Here is a 6,000-nt window from a genome sequence, read left to right on the forward strand (position 1 = left end):
AATTGTCAAACAATCATGTGTTGGTGGAGAGGAGGCAGGTAAGTTATAAAAATGATTTGGCAAGATTCTCATTTGCAGAGAGTAATTTGTCTCCACTGTAATGCATGTATATATTGTCAGGGCGGTAGGAAGGAGCCTTCTCGAGGAATGGGAATCAGATTTATCAGCTCAGTTTCAGAGTTGTGTTTGCTTGCTTTATTTGCATAGAGTAGCAAAGAAAATCCAGATCTCCTGCTGTTTTCCATTTCCCGAGAGCCCCCTTCTCCCCTCTCACCAGCCCTCCCTTTGCTAGTCCCACATAAATAGAAAATGGTGCCAGCATATTTTTCTAGGTAGAAAAAGCAGAGAGGTTGTAACCTTCCCCTTCTGCCAATCAGCACATGTTGTCCAACCTAGCCTGAGAGCTAGGGGGTCTGTATAGCTGCATCATTGCTGGAATGGCATTTCTTCCCGAGGGCACGTGATTGCTGACTCTGTTTCCTGTCTTAGCCATAAAAAGGTGATTCTCTTTTGCTCTGTCTTCTCAAGGCCCCATTTTGGCAAGGGCCACTGAAGAGAGTCTGGTGACAGGGAGGATGAGGTTTTGCGCTGGCTCCTTTTGGGGAACAGCAGTCGTGGGGTGTTTGGCTCGTGGGGTGTTTGGCTTGTGTGAAGAGCAGCCCGTGTCTGGGATATTCAATAGTTATAGGAAACTGAGGTTTCCAGACCATCTGCTTACAGTTGTCTCATTTTTCCCGGTGCACCTGGAGATTCCTTCTTGGTTTTACTCAGATCACAACTTATGCCAGGACTCTACAGCCATAGTATGGCTCTACTAACTCTCCTACTCAGCCGTAGTGTGCTTTTACTGAGTTTGGCTTGTAAAGCCATACTTAGTTAGAATCACAGAATCAGAATCACAGAATTAGTTGGAGAGCTGTCCCTTCATTCATTGCAATGTCTCCATTGCTGCAGCACCTTTTGCATTAAAAATAGATTTGAAGCAATGAGGCTGGCAGCTGTGGAGTTGTCAGTGGGGCACAACAAGGTAGAGCAGGGAGTTGAGCATGGCAGGAGTAAGGCTGGAGATGCTAGGCCACAGGTCTCTGAGGTATTTTCAGAGTAATTTTTCTGGCTTTTATTTTTGGGATCCCTAAAAAAGCTGCAGGACCCTGTCTTTTTCCTGTCTGGGGCATCAGCTCCTCAGCCTCCAGCAGCTGTGCAGCTCCTCCTGTTCCACAGCATGACAAACAACACGTGATATATCACAATTACCCCAAGGGTGGCAGTCTCTCAGGAAAGCTGACAGCGCAGTTCAGATCAGCAGAGACTTTGAGTTATTTTCAGGTAGTTTTAAAGATCATTCCCTTACATATTCTACAGGTTCTGATCAAGATGTTCCTTCTGCAGTTTTCTGAGTCAAGAGCATTAATTGTTCCCTGTTTCCTCTCACAAACAAGAGCAACAGGACTCTGTCCTCCACACACATGATGGCAAGCTAGGAGTTTAGAGCACCAAATTTTAGGACTCCAAAGGGAAGAGATCTGGTCTTTTCCCCCCCCTAGATTCAAAGAGCCACTTCCAATGATTTTGAGCTAGTTTTAGGCATGGTCTCCCTGATTGCTCCTTGGTTTCCTCCTTCCACATCTTTCCTCCCCTTATCCATCCCTCTGCCCATGAGAGGTAAGTGTGTTGGCACAGAGTCTCTTTCTCTCCACATTGGATTAGTCAGCTAATCTATAGCCTGGCAGTGTGGTTGGAGCAAAAAGGACTGGCAAGTAGTTTAGAAAACCCTTCTCTGGCTGTAAGTGATATCTCAAAGTGTGGCATGGCAGAAGAGCTGGAGCCCTTATAGGGTTAGTCACCTCTGCTCTGGATATCTGCTGGCACCCAGCGCCTTCTGGCAGAGCCACACTTCGGGCACCTCAGGCACCTGTGTGATCATGAGTGAGAAACTCAGGTCTCTGCATCCAGTGGGTCAGGATAAGTCCCGGCACAGCTGTGTTTGTGTCCTAACAGAGGCTGGTGGGACAGGGAAAGGGTGATCTGACCCTGCATATGGATTGTGGGGCTGTTCACAGTTAAGATCAACTACTCAGAGGATATGACTGTCAGTAGTCTGCCGGCATCCAATGACTACCATGAGCAGCACCTACCAAAGGTGATGGAGATCTAAACACTGAGAGGCTTCAGATCTAAATATGGGTGTCCTGGTTCTGGTCAGGACAGAGCTAACCTCCCCAAACAGCCAGACCAGGTGAGCTGAGTTAACTGGGGCTGTTTTCCACACCACGTGACATCACTCCCCCATAAAAGGGGCTGGTTGGGGAGGGGTAGTCCTGGCTGCTTCCAGGGCAGTCTAACTGTGGTTGGGCATAGGGTTGGTCCACCAATCTCATTTGGGTAGGTACAGTATTCTGTGTTATGTTGGGTAGATAAGGTACTCTGTCTTAGCACCAGGTGTGAGTGAAATTTGCCATGGGCTGTTATTGTTCCCCTTTCATAGTACTTTTGTCAGTAACTGTTCCTATCCCACCCGCAGAGGCTCTGTCTGTTTCTCCTCTGGGAGTGAGCAAGCGGTGTGCAGAGCTCAGCCACTGCTTGGGGCTGAATCACCACAATGGGACATGATACTGATGATTTTTGCAGCTCCTTGTGATTTCTTGCTCCCAAGAAATTACAGCTGCCACATAGTTACTGTGATTGCTACTAGAAAGCAATTTCTGGGCTTGTGGGAAACCCCCTGATACCAAGAGGATGATTCTCATTGATTCCATCAGGACTTGATTAGATATGTAAACAAACTCAGTGTTGCCAATTTTTATGTATTTGTTGTGGCTGTGGAAATATTCATTCTACTTACAGCTCCTACTGCTCTTGTTATTTCATAACTTTAACTTCTTGTTCTGCCCTTATGGCTGGAGAGAAAAGCTTAAGGCCCAATAGCTTGTGCAAAGGATATGTGTGATAGCCTATGAGTTATCTCCTTGCTTCTAATTTTGGCCAAGCTGAACTGCATTCTTAAACTATATTATCACCTATAGGACTCTTTCTGACTGTTGAATACGGCTGTGAAATCTGTTTTTCTGTTGATGGTGTCCCCATCCTAAGAGCAGTCTGTTTCCATATTGCATTGCTGAATGTTGTCCTCCAGCTGTGCTGACAGGGAAGGGGCTTGGGCACTCCTTAAGTGTGTCTCTGGCAAAGCCAGCTAGCCTCTATAAAAGTCTGAGGGTGCTGATTCGCACTTATGCATTCAGATTTGCTGGTTGAACTCAGAATAACTTGGAGTCTGTTCCACCTGCACACAGCAGGATGGGCACAGCAGACCCAAAAGAGGACTTTGGTATGTGGCCATTGCACCCACTGTATGGAATTCTAGCGTGAAGCTCTTCACGCAGCCACGTCCTTGTCCTCCCTTCACAGCAGGGAGGTGATGTCTGTACTTTCCCCTCTTGGATGCTGTAACAACTTATTCTGGAGAATTTCCTTTCTTGTGCCCAGGAGACCTTTTAGACTCCCTTAGCACTCCATTATAATTTTGCTGCAGAAAGAGGTGGTGAATTCTGCACAGAGCAGGAACCAGATGACAAGTACTGTAGAATGAAGGTAGCAGATAAACACCTTTGCAAAGCTTTAAAAACCATTTTATATTCTCCTTCTACAAAATGCAGGTGTTTCCTCAGTCCATATTGATTGTTCATGGTCACTGATACCTGGCTGGCCAGCAAGCTGCCCAACAGATCTCGTGGCTCACAGCTCTGCTTCCCAGCGACAGCGCTTAACACGTGTTTCGCGTGGGTAACCCGAGGCAGAGAAATCGCCTGGTTAGCATCCCTTTTGCTCACCCCCTGCCACGAAAAAGCACTGCAAAGAAAAGAGAAGGGAAGGGGAGCTCTTGTAGGAGTTTTCACCTGGATACAGTTGCTATAGGAACCACTTACTGAGCATCTCGGCGCCTCCACTGCACAAGGAAATTTGCTCGCTCTTAATAGCTGGTGAAGTGGTTTACCTGCAAGCGTAGACATTGGGCCCCTGCTCACCCCTGGCAGAACCCCAGCTCCTCACCAGCGAAGTGGGCACCACTAGCATCTGCAGTGAGGCAAGGGGCTCCCTTGCCTGATGGGGCAGGATGTGGAAAGACCTGTTCTCTGCATGTGCAAACAGCAGTGCTGACAGTCAGAGGACCGCTGAAGTAAATGGTCAGCGGTGAAGGGCCTGCGGTGGGGAAGGAGCATGAGAAGAAACAAGAGATAGTGACAGAAATCGGGACTGTTTTCTCAGAGGAAGCAGGAATAAGAAAGGGTGTGTAAGCTCTGGAAGAAATGGAGTAGTGGCAAAGGTGAGAAAAGAAATCAGAGATGCAGGAGAGGTGGGTGGCATTACGGTGGAAACCTTGGAGAGGGAAGCAGCATTAGTGGAAAGTGCCTGGCATGGTGTTTGTAATGAGTGCTGGGATCTTTGGATGAAAGGCCTAAGTAGAAGGAGCTATACTGTGTTTTTTAATATAATTTTGATGGCTTTTGCAATAGCTATTAATTTCAGTCCTTGAAACCTCATCTCGATGGAAGCTGCAGAGGTGGCTCTGTGTCATTATCCTGCTGCCAGGTGTACATTTACACTTGATGGTGTAAGACAAGCGTGGAGATTACAGCTACCTGCGAAGGGGCTTGTCATTAGGGGCAACTCTTGACCCTTGGTTTGTGGGGAACAGTGAGAATAGACTGTGGACAACAAGTTAATGACCTTTTCCTACCGGTTCAACAAGAAAAGTAACTGCAAAATTGACATCGCTTGGAAGAGCCTGTATCAGAGAACAGTACCAATCACAGCAAGGCAGTGAGAGAAGGCTGTGAGGCAGGGAAAAGATTAAACCGAATTACACAAAGGACATCCAAGTTCAGCAAAGCACTTAAGTAGCTACCTAATTTTCAACCAGAACTAGTGCAAAGTGTGAGCCAATTTGAAACCATCAAAGGGGGAACAATCTAAGGATGGCTCAACAGAGCAGCATCGCTTAGCTGGGGCTCGAAGCAGAGGGAAACTTTAAAATGGCTCTGAGTAGACAACAAGTAGGCGAGCAGAGGTCAGGTGAAGAAGTGTAACGTGGCAGAGGAGGGAGGTGGCAGCAATAGGAGTAAATTATAAGCTATTATAATAAATGACAAATGGATTATGATAAATCTTCTCAATGGCCTATTTGTAGGCTGCAAATCAACGAGGGTTGGAACCTATTTACCATATGACGCACTTTAACTTCACAAATTAATGGTATAACCTTAAACAACTTCTGCTAAATGCACCACTTCACAAAATTACACAATTTATGTAAAGAAACCCAGATTTTACATGTCAACTGATCTAAATACAATATTGATATATATTTGAAAAAAATACAATTATGCATTAAAAAGAGGAACCTAAAAATTGTAAATTGAGCAAAAGAACACTATGTTAGACTATCATGTGCTGTTTATGCACTGCCAACACAACTTGGATTGAAAATGTTTTTCCTACAGTCAGTTCTGCAAAGGTCTACCACCATGGAGCTCCTTTCTGGACAGGTATTGGTGCATAGGTTTCTCTCAAAAATATTCTGTCTCTGCTGCCAATGTTTTTTGCCTAATGATAGAACGGTCTCAGTTGGAAGAGACCCCAAGGATCCCAACCCCTCTGCCACATGCAGGGCCACCAACCTCCAGACCTGGATTTACACAAGGTTGCCCAGGGCCCCATCCAACTTTGCCTTGAATACTTCCAGGGATGGGGCATCCACCACCTCTCTGGGCAGCCTGTTCCAGCACCTCATTGCTCTCTCTGTAAAGAACTTCCCCCTAATATCAAATCTAAACCTTCCCTCCTTTAGTTTTAGTCCATTTCCCCTTGTCCTGCCATTGTCTACTCTTAAAAAGCTGATTCTCCTCCTGTTTGTATGCTCCCTTCAGGTACTGGAAGGCTGCAATGAGGTCCCCCTGCAGCCTTCTCTTCTCCAGGCTGAACAAGCCCAGCTCCCCCAGCCTC

Source organism: Gallinula chloropus, assembly GCF_964237585.1.
Source record: "Gallinula chloropus genome assembly, chromosome: 2".
Taxonomy (NCBI): Eukaryota; Metazoa; Chordata; class Aves; order Gruiformes; family Rallidae; genus Gallinula; species Gallinula chloropus.